The 12,176-nt window shown below is 35.1% G+C and overlaps 1 protein-coding gene across 7 annotated transcripts in view; it reads right to left on the bottom strand.

Annotated features, from left to right (window-relative positions):
• LOC122628698 (solute carrier organic anion transporter family member 74D) overlaps positions 1-12,176 on the bottom strand; it is an 87,703-nt gene that overhangs the window by 38,563 nt on the left and 36,964 nt on the right. The window lies entirely within an intron of this gene.

The raw sequence follows: 12,176 nt of genomic DNA, 5'->3' as shown, positions 1-12,176 counted from the left end.
AGATTTAATAAAATATGATTCTCTTGATAACGATCAGATACAAACACGATCATGTACAAAGATGTAAATTAATGGTTAAGAAGAATGTAAAAGTTCGAAATGTATTCGAACGATTTAGTAAAACGAGATTATTGTTAATGTATTATTGAGAATCTTTTGATCGTGACTAGGAGGTTGAAGGAGGTTGGAGGAGGTTGGAGGAGGAGGAAGAGGTCGATATCGTCGTCAGAGCACTTTCGTTGCCGTTACGCGAGCGCCGATCCAACGAGTGACTACTGAAAGGAGAAATGGGAACGAGCAGTGGTTCTCTCGCTAAAATATGTTCATTTAACTTCGAGCCAGTCAATAAATGGAATGAAAAATTTATAGGGAAGGATCGTTCTTACGGGGACATCTTTTTTTCTTTTTCTTTTTTTTGCATCATCGAAAAGTCACGATTATGATCTGAAAAATTTGTTCTCGATTATTACGAAACGATACGAGTACGAAAAAGAACCTATTACGTTTACGACGGCAATTAGAAAAATTCATTCGCTGTTTTTTCTTTCTTCCTTTGATGTATAAATTTCATTTTCAAAGTTAAAAAAAAAAAAAAAAAAAGGGAGAAAAAAATTTTCAAATTATACTAGTAACATTCTTGTTGTGTCCTATGTGCTCGTATATGCATATAGGACGGTCGTGTAATTAAAAGTTTCAACGTCGACAACGCAATTTACGAATCTGGGACGAGGGAAGTTTATCTTTTGGATAAAGATACCAAGAGAAAAGATAGCGATAAAGATATCGTTGAGGAAAAATGCAAGAAATTAAAGCAGAAAAAAAAAAAGGAAAGAAAAAATGACTCCAACGCTTAGCTAGATTTTAATGTTACAATGCGAAATATTTTTATGTCCTTGCTTGTTTCTTCTTTTCCTTTTCTTTTATTGTTTTTCTCTTCTTCGATCGACGATAATACAAATCTACGATTTAAATCTCCGTACAATGATAAAATAAATAATCGATTGATAACGATACAATTCTGCAATCAAGTATGAGAATTTATATCTGCTATTTTAATCGTTAAAATCGATGCACGACGCGAAGGGAGTCTTAAAAGAAAAATCTCGTGCTAATTATCGTCGATCGATTTATCTAAGAAAAAGAAGGGAAGGAGCAAAAAGGTAAGAGCAAAACTTAGAGAAAGAAGAAGAAAAAAAACGAAAACAAATAAGAACAAACAAACAAAAAGAAAAAAGAATAAATTCTCCTACTCCATTGCGTTGCACGCGCATCGACGGTAAAAACACTCGAGGCTTCGTTCCGTTGTATTTTTCAAGTAGAACGTCGCTAGTTACCGATTTGACACCAATCCACAGAGTTCAGGTCATGTGGTTTGCCTCAAGCATCTCTAGCACTATTTCACCTCGTTGACTCGTACTATTTCTTTCTTCTCGCCCTCTCCACCCACCTATCGTGTCCTCTCCTCCATTGAAAAATATTATCAGAACTGGAAAATAATTCCACTCCGACTTGCGCTAATGATGCTATCATTTTTTTTTTTTTTTACTTTTCTGTTTTCCTTTTTCTTTTTCAATTTTTATATCCGTTTCTTTCGCGTTCGTTTCAAAAAAGAGAAACACGATCGAGATATACGATAATACGTGGAATATGTATATATATATATGCGTGTGCGTGTGTGTGTATATATATATATATATATATAACTACTGCACGCACGTATCTCATAAATTTCCTTAGTGGTATCGAAACTTCGACTTTTAATGCGTTACCCACGGTAGTATGTTAATAATAACGCGGAGTACGCGCATTTTCATAAACCACTTGCGAAACGCCACGCATACATATCTATCTCTCCACGCGTACTGCAAGAACGTCCTATAACTTAGAACATTAATGTTTATATATATATATATATATATATATATATATATATATGTATGTAGATATTTACGTACCCGGTTAAATTTAAATCAAAATCTTTTTCGTATCGATCGATCCAGGTGAACGTTAATCTTAAAATAAAAATTATCGGGAAATTTTTAGCCATCTAAAATTGTTGAAAATCGTAATAGAAATAGAAGTTCATCGTTTGTATATAATAGTAACGTTTCTGACAACGACGACGTTGACGTCTTTGACGATGGGGATGATGAGAATGAAGATGATGATGATGATGATGATGATGATGATGATGATGACGATGACGATCGCAAGGACGCGGCCGAGCGTTCGCGCGGAAACAAGTCGACGTGAGTAGGTCAACGACTTTGAGTCGATGCAAACAGCCTTGCGTCTAACGAGCCAACGATCCCTTAACAACAACGACAACAACAACGACGACGACGACGACAACGACGACGATGACAACGACGGAGACGGAGACGGAGACGGAGACGGAGACAGAGACGATTCTCAGTTGCTCTACTTTGATTATGTAGGTTATTCGCGGAAAAAAAAAATGGTGACGAGCACCGGTCATCATTTTATCCGCATACTAAAAATACTTCGATCGATAGACCAATATATCGGCTTTTTCCAACGAAAAATCCTCATCGTTCCACGAGAGAACGTCGCAAATAAATTGTCGCATCTCGTTCGCTAATAAAATAATTTTTCCTTTCCTATATAAATTATAACGATGATTCCAAAAAACAAAGAAGAAGAGAAGGAGAAATCTAACTTTTCTTATTGTAAGTTTTATCGTGAAAATATTACTTTTTAGAACAAACAAAAATTCAGTGCAATAAAATTAAAAATTTGCAAGTCGGTAAATATATAAGTTCCGACTTATCCTCCTTTAAAATTATAAATATTGAATAATAAATGAGAAGAGAACAAAAAAAGTGAAAGAAAAGAAAAAGAGAAAGAAAAAGAAACAGAAAGAAAGAGGGAACTGGAAACGCGAACGAAATAATTCATATTCTTTTTTTCTTTCTTTTTTTGGAGAGAGAAATTATAGAAGGATTATATCTCGAGAGTAATAATAAAACGTATGCGCTTGAAAAATGGCTGCCGTTTCTCGGTCACCATGTATGCCGAATGAAACGAAGTCGAGTTTTGTCTCGCGGTGTTTTCCCCAAGGCTTCGCGCAATCTCAGTCTCGGAGAAAGTGGAAAAATGTATCGCACGCTTTATTCGCCATCTAACGGGTGTCCTCTAGTGCTCATAAGCAACACAGATCGCAGCCATTTATTAAAGTTTCGATCTACCTTGAAAATAAATTATCTTTGATAATCGTTTCTTATCCAAATTGTCGATCGTTTCGATCGTCATAGATAATATTTATTCGAACGAATTTTCTAATATATCGAATATATTTCATCCTTTTCCTTTCCTTTTTTTCTTTAACCAATCTTCCCAAACACGTGCAACGATGATAATATTAAACTCTCGCGTCACTTAGTTCTCAAACATTTTTTCCAATTCTCGTTCTTCGATCTGAGATAAGTCGAGAACACATCTGGGATCGTTTTTATCTCGTTTATAAGTAAATCGTGGAACGACCGTGTGCAATAATATTTATACTTTGCTTTGGGATATTCAATACGATGTCACCGAATTGATAAGAATCGTCAATAAAATACGAATATTCCGATGCAGTTGATACTGGTTTTATTTTTAAAAGGAAACAAAAGGAAAACACTTTAACTTAATGCTAAATATCGGCCAAATGAAAAATTTTCAATTTTATTCGTGCGTGTATGTGTATATATATATATATATATATATACATATACTATAACTAGAACTATAAATTCGTTCTTATGCACGTAATCGAGCATAAGCGAAGGTTACTTTTATGAATGAGAATTGAAGAGTAGGATACAGGATGAAAAACGTAATGGCGTGTCGGGTCAACGAGAAAAAGAGAAAGAAAAAAAAGATATAAAGTGATGGACAGGCAAAGAATACAAGAGAGAGAGAGAGAGGGAGAAAGAAAGAGAGAAAAAAGAAGAAAAAAAGAGAACGAATCTTCGAGGACGATGCGTGTATAACTGTCAGTGACAATGTTGCCCTTATCGTTCTTAATGTCTTATCGCCTTCTTAATGCGCTCTCGAGCACGACCAACGACCTTTCGCGTTCTCTCAACGTGCGCTTTAACGGTGCACTTTCTTGTGCGACTCTACCGAGATAAGAGAACTTAATCTTTCTCTTTTTTTATATATGTATATATGTTTTATATATGTTCCATATACGTACAAATATATATATATACATATACATATATTTAAGCCCTTTTTCCTTTCTGAAAAAATGCATATCTCTAGGTACAGTGAGTGAACTGAAATGATTTTGGAAGGTCATATTTTTATCGTAAAACGACGTCTTATCGTTAAAATGAATGAGATTTCTATAATGATCAGATAAAGTAAGATTTAAATTTAGAAATACATATATAAACGAAAAAAGAAAAAAATTGTTATCGTTTGTAAAATATCTAACCCATTATGTACGTATGTTCGTCTGTATAAATGTATTTCCATTCGATTTTTTGATTATTTTCTTTACGTTCTACGTGTTCGTTAAACGTGTACTTCGTTTCTCCGAGTTTGTAGGTAGAGGTTAACCTATATATCTCTATCGATTTCATAGCTCTGCGCATGCGTCATTCTCGTTCTTATTGCAGAATGCGCGCGTAATGTTACGGTTGGTTATCGAAGAAAGAGTCTTTATACCCCCAGCCAATCCCCACCCCAACTTACCCTTTCCAGCAATAAATTTTCACTGCACTTTTGGCACGGTAAAAATGTTATTGAAGAAAGACTAATTCGATTCTCTCTGCAATCTTCCTTTTCGAATTCGACAAAAATTTTACGTATGTATTTGCAAAAGTTGGACTTTGATCGTATCTTCTATCTTCCTTTTTTTTTATTTAACAAAAAGAGGCATTTAAACTAATATGATTTTTTGTCTCTCTCTCTCTCTCTCTCTCTCTCTCTCTCTCTCTCTCTCTCTTTCTCTCTCTTTCTTTCTGTTTAGCTTTGTGAATGAGCCATCTTGTTTTTTGGTTCTGGCGTTGCAATGTCATTCGAATCGCGAAGCTTGTTTTTCCTCGAAATGCGCGAGGCCACGGGTCGTCACGGATAAGATATAATTATTCGTGTCGTAAAAATGGCTGCATTCGTTCTCTCCCCGCGTTCAGCTATTTTCTCCTTCTCGAACTTCTCGGAATTCTGAAACCGTGGCATTAGCTTCTTCTCCTTTTTCCTTACCCCTTCTCTTTCACACATTCATATATATATATATATATATATATATATATATATATATATGCATAAATGCATACATATATATAGATACATAGATATGCTTCGAGGTAAAAAATCGAGCATGCGATAACAAACGATTTCCTATCGATGAAATTTGCATTTGAAAAACCGTACAAATGGTGCTTGGAATATTCTACTTTTGTTTATCTTGTACAGAATTTGAACAACTATAAAATATTGTGATTAGTAAAAAATAATAGATAATAATAAAATACAATATTCAGCGGGTCAAAATTTCCTAAGTGATTTTAAAAACCAATTACTATTTTTTATTACTACGAGATTTTCTGAACTAATCTCTTCTCTCAAATTGTAAAACTACAAGCCTAGATGACAAAACTACAAGCTTAAATATGAGCCTGAAATGTTACGAGAAAGAGTAATTAATTTTTTAGGAACTTTATTGGTTCGTTCAAAAGACTCTTGGATCCATTTTGTATTATATTAAAAATAAAAAAAAAAGTATATATATTTTAGAATGTGCTAGTTTTTGTGAGACGACAAAAACAATAAAACAATATTTGTTTGGCGTATTTTGATTTCTTTCTCTCTCTCTCTCTCTCTTTTTCTCTTTTTCTTTTCTTTTGATTCTCTCCTTTTCCGATATTCGTAAACCATCTTTCTCTGATCCCCGTACCGTGAAGATTTTATACGACTATAACGATCTAATTATAGTCGAAATCCCTTTTGCCGTTAGGACGATGAAAGAAGCGACGAAGTGCAGCGGCCGAGAGCATCGAAAAGCTAAAAACAGATATCAAGGATCGCTCTCGTGGCTTTTAGCCTTCGACGAAAAAGAAATGGCTCGAATGTTGCCGCTGGAAATGAGTCAGAACGAGTTGTGATGCGGGGGTGGACCTACGTTGCACAAAAGTTCTTTTATAGTAGGGTAGTACCGTTATTATTTATTTTCGTTTCTATTCTTTATTTTCTCCTTTTTTTTCTGCACAATAACATTTCATAAAAAATTTGAGAAGTTCAGGGAGAAAGAGACAAATATATATATCTATATATACACATACACACACACATACATATATCTGTGCTTATCAATCGGTAAATAAAGATAGCCGAGCTATCGCAATATCGTTTGGTGATAGGAGATTAGAGATCTCGAGAACGAAACGAAGGACGAAGAGAGAAAGAGAGAGCGAGAGAGAGAAAGAAAAAGAAGAAAAGAGCACCTGCCGTGAGTTCACCACTTTCTAAGTGCGCCGATAATTTACGAGCCTTCGAAGGAAGCCGCTCTCCTTGCTCTATCTCTATCTTCCTCTTTTTCACCCCTGCGCACTAACATTAATGCCATTTATGCCACCTTAAATTAACGAGCAACGAATATACATCCTTTTCTTTTCTCACTCTCTCGGTCTTTCTCTTCGGTATTACTTCATCTCGCGTTAACTTCGATAATAATAAATATCGTTATACAGCGAACGAGAGAATCTAATGATTTCACATAAAAATGAATTAATTAAGTTATAACAAACGAATACTTTTACTAATAATTTCTAATCCGATCGTTTCTGCATTTCTGTTTCTGCAGTATTAAATCAATTTTATTCGTTTAGTTTGTAATCGTTAACTCCAGAGGATTCTTTTAAGGTACAAGTCAAGGATACTCTATCGGATTTCTCTTTTATCCTTTTTATCCTTGATAGAAAAGGTAAAGAAATATAGGGAATCTCATCTAGAAGTTTGCGTCTGTGTATATGAAATAGGGATAGAAATAGAGATAAAGATAGAGATAGAAAGAGAAATATATATATATATATATATATATATATATATATATATATATATAGAGAGAGAGAGAGAGAGAGAGAGAGAGAGGACAATAGGAGGTTAGAACTCGCGAGGACTAAACACGAATAAGAAATCGTTTTCTATGGATCGTGGCTCTTCGATCTAGCAACCTAGAGGCTGCTTAGATACGACACGAAGCAGGTACATATATAGGTATACGTACAGATATCTACATAGACGAAATATATATATATATATATATATATATATATATATATAAAGAAAGAGAGAGAGAGAGAGAGAGAGAGAGAGAAAAGGGCAGCTTTGCGAGAAGTACATCTAGAATACGACTACTGTACTGAGCTTAGGCTCACGACTACGTCGTGCGACCAGTTCGAATCTCGTTCACTTTATCTACTTCAAGAGAAAGAGAGAAAGAGATAGATAGATCGAAAGAGAAAGAAAGAAAGAGAGAGAGAGAGAGAGAAAGAAAGCAAGAGAAAGAAAGAGAAACTACTACTCCCACAACCTTGGACTCCTCGGCTCTCCTGGGGTTCAAGAACACGCATCGGCCCGTGCGAGCACTTAGGAAATATCGTGTTCGTGATTCATCGCGTGTACCTACGTTTTATGTGCCTCTCTAGAACGGCTCTATAGACGTTCGTAGGTCGTACGTAGCTTCCGATTACGAGTTTGCCCGTCTAAGGATTGCTAAGGATTAAACCATAGCTAGATCGTATGAGATCGAACGATTGTAATCATTAAAATCTCTTTCGATTATTCCTATTTATTTCTACGATCTTACGATAGATCCAACGAATACCATTCTGACATTTAAGAAATTACAACATTATTTATAATATTGGTTTAAATTAACAGTATTTATAATATTGGTTTAAATTAACAAGATATATAGGTATAGATGGTACGTACATAAAATCAATGTTAATTGACTGATTAATTTATGGGACTGCTGTGTAACGTTAATAATGAAGTTGATCGATAGATTTTTTGATATTTTTTTTTTTTTTAATGTATAGGTACGGGTATTTTATTTTTTATTTATGTTTTTTTTTTTTTTTTAATTAGTATTTATAAGATTGATTTTAGATTATAGATACATTATGCGTAAGCATGTATATCAAATGTTAAACGAGATTAATTTATGACACTCTTAAAACGTTAATAATAAAGTTAGTCTATAGAGTTTTAACATTCTTTTAATACATGGATATAGATCTATTATTATTATTATTATTATTATTATTATTATTATTTTCTTTTTCTTCTTTTATTATTACTATTTACAAAATTAATTTCAAGCAACAGATAAATACGTATGGCATACGTATATATAAAATCAATGTTGGATAAGATTAACTTATGAGATTCTTGAAATGTTAATAATAAATTTGTCCATTAGATTTTTAATATTCTTTTATGGATAGTACTGGTTTTTAATTTCTTTCTTCTTTTTTTTTTTTTTGCTTTTAATTAACATATCCCAAGAGATAAGAGTAAAGGAGACTGGACTAATTACTTGTTATTGAGACGATCGTACAAGGTGGTACTAGTGCGAGAATAAGAAGAAATTAAAAAGGGGTGGGAAAAAGAGAAAAAGATATAGAGAGAGAGAAAGAGAGAGAGAGAGAGAGAGAGAGAGAGAGAGAGAGAGAGAGAGAGAGAGAGAGAAAACAGGAAAGATCGAAAGAAATTAGAGGAACGCGTTCGACCAGATTCGTATGAGACATTTATATAAAGTGCTGGGAATGAGGGAATGGCAATACTCGTGTCTCTTGCAGGAACCCGTTGAAATACGAACGAAACGTATGCGACCCACGAATGATTTACGAGCGTTAGCGGTCTACTCGCACGTTTTACACGAAGCGTCAGCGCTAACGTTTGCTAGCTGCGATTAAGGCCTTTTGCCGTACTTGCCAGTAACTTTTTACGCAATTCCAGCAGTCTTATGAATCTGCGCTTTTGCTCGATCTGAACTTTCGTCAAGGCTTTGAAGGAGGGCGAAACGATTATTATATGCTTTCTCATTTCCTAATTACTTCCGTTTGCTCGGTGATCCGTGATAGAAAGCTTCGTGATGTTTTTGATAAATGATAGTACGTAGCAACATGGGTATTTCGAGAAAGGATTATTTGATCAAGAGAAATGGGTTGAAATAAGAAATAAAGTGGAAATAGGTGATATCCATAGGATAGAAATAGAGAGACGATAGGGAGGGAGGGACTCTGGATTAGAACAGGATCTATGATAGGGATAGATTAAGATCGAGACCAAGACAGAGAGAAGAAAGAAACAAAAAGAGAGAGAGAGAGAGAGAGAGAGAGAGAGAGAGAGAGAGAGAGATGTATGAACCAAACAGATTCGGAATTGGATTAGATCTAACATAAGAATAAATTAAGATCAATATATAGACGGACCAATGAAATAACAAGTAGATCGCGCAGGTATAACACCCAGACAGATTCAGGATTTCAGATCAGATCTAATATAAGAAAAATTTAAGATCGAGATAGAACGGTGCACAATGACAGGACGGGAATATCAATAGGTGTATAAGAGAAAGAGACAAACTCAGAATTGGAATAGGTCCAGAATAGGAACGCATTAAAATCAAGACAGAAAGAGAATCACGAGAGGGACATAGACATAAGACACAGACACGGTCGGTCTCTCGACTAAAACAGGTCCGATATAGAGGCAGGATACGAAACTGATACTGAACAGAGACCGAACGAATACACAGGGAGGACCTAAATAAAGACAGGTACAGAAGGGAACACAGAATGGCAGAACAATTTAGCGTTAACATATTCTTTATACGCGAGCATCGAAATTACATGGCATGCCGCAACCGCAGAGAAGGGACCGAGAAGAAGCAGACGATGCAATCTTTTTCTCAAAAAAAGTCTCGGCTTTGCGGCTCCGCTTCTTCTTTTCTTTCCTTTCCTTTCCTTTCCTTTTCTTTTATTTATTTTATTTTATTTTATTTATTTGGTTTTTGTTTTTTTTTTTGGTATTATTTTTTTCTTTCTTTCTTTCTTTCTTTCTGTTAACTTCGAAAAGTCACTGGTAACGGCGTGATCTCATGACTGCGTACGAATCCTCTTGTTGGTAATAAGAAGAAAAGGGAATAACGTACGTGGACCGCCGCAGTTATTTGGCTAATGACGCTTGCGGCCGGTGTGCGGAGCTTTTAAGCTTGCTTCACATCGGCATCGTACGTACGTACGTACGTACTTACACCGTACGACTGGTTAATGCTTTTCAAGACCACCCAAGCTATTGCACTCCCTTCGAAACTTTATTATTTCTCATTAGAAAAAGAATGTAAATAAAAAATAATTTAAGGAAAAACGAAATAAATAAAAAGAGAAAAAAAAGAAGACGATTCATGCGCTAACAACAATCCTCCTCTTGTGCGTGTATCCATTTTTTTCTACGATGTAAAAATGTTGAAGATGAGTGCAACGTATTTTGTTTCTTTCTGTTTTCATTACTTTGTAATATAAAAAGAGAATAGATTGAATGATGAAAATTAGAAAATAATTACGTCGCATATGAGAATGTGGTTTAGTCCAACTACTACTACTACTACTACTACTACTACTACTACTACTACTACTACTACTACTACTGGTAGTAGTACTTTACAGTCGTTATCTATTACAATGAAGGATAATAAATAAATAAAATAATGCAACGAAGGATAGATAACGAGCAAGAGCAAAAAATAAATGAAGAAAGTAAGTAGAACGGAAGAAAGTGTTTTCTCTATTTTTCAGCGTGTCACACGTAAGCCGATCATACATAATACCATATTACAGAGTAGAGTGTAATCATAGATGGTACGATAGGGTAGCGTGGTGGCGCGTTGAGATAAGCGAGAGACTAACTTCTCTCGCGGGAGGGAATTTCAGTTATTTAAAGGCTGACCGGCACGCGAATGATAATAACGAACGAGCGAGCGTTATGCGCACTCGATCGATACGAATATAACCGGTTTAGTGAAAGAGAATTTAGAAAATTATAGTTCGTTAATGAGAGCGAAAGTATGGACCAAATGACACCTTTTCTAATAATATTTATAACATACATACATATGTATCAATGTATCTAATAAATTATTTTCATCGACGATCATTTTTCTAAAAAATCTCAAAATCCAAATGTCTTGATTAGACGACACTGATATATCCTTCCAACTATTAAACGATAGATCGAAAAATCAAATATTTGTTTTAACGCGAAAGTCAATGGATTTTTCGTCTTCAATGAATTCAACGTTTCACCTAAGTCAAGGCAAATAAATATCTATCTAACGTCATACGTTAGAGAAAGAAAACGTTCGAGCGACACACGGCGTATTACGCGTTAAGTAAACGAGAAAAACCCATAATGGAAACGAACGTTCCTCAAGGTACGGACGACTACGACTACGACTGCGACGAATGAGCGAAGAGGACCAAGGTCAAACTTCTCGCTAGCTAGTTGTCATTTATCTTCGATTCTAAGCCAGCTTAATCGATCTTCGACCTTCTCTAACCGCGCATTAGAATTACAACGACAGTAGTAAATACCAGACGAGGACGAATAGTTTGGCCAATCGGAAGAAATTCGAATCGAAAGGAAAAGGAAAAAGAAAAAAAATAAATAAAACAGAAAAAGTCAATTGTGTCGTTGAATTTTTTAACTCATAGACCTTTATGAATTTTTAATAACTTTTATGTAATTACATGATGTCACGTAATACCGACGACAGGTAAATGTTAATAACGACTTTTAACGAAGATAAAAAGATAAATGTATGCGTGCGTGCGTGCCTGTATACGCGTCTGTGTGTATATGTGTGTGTGTGTGTGAGAGAGAGACAGAAAGAAAAAGAAAGATAGAGGGGTGAGGGAGGAAAAGGACAAACAGAGGGAAATAGTAAGTCCGAACAATCATTGAAATTCCAACGCTTCGAGTCGCGTGACCACGTAAATCACGTGCCCGCCAATCGTAAGCGACAATGTAATAACTCAAAGTTACCACTTACCGAACGATAATGATTATATTCTTGGCATGTGCCTACATATGTAACCGTCGGTCATACGGGATTCTCCAACGGAATACGAGATACATCGATGCACTTTCGATATCCT

Source organism: Vespula pensylvanica, chromosome 4, assembly GCF_014466175.1.
Source record: "Vespula pensylvanica isolate Volc-1 chromosome 4, ASM1446617v1, whole genome shotgun sequence".
NCBI lineage: Eukaryota > Metazoa > Arthropoda > Insecta > Hymenoptera > Vespidae > Vespula > Vespula pensylvanica.
Note: the sequence above shows the minus strand (reverse complement) of the source record. Positions and strands in the feature narration are given on the sequence as shown.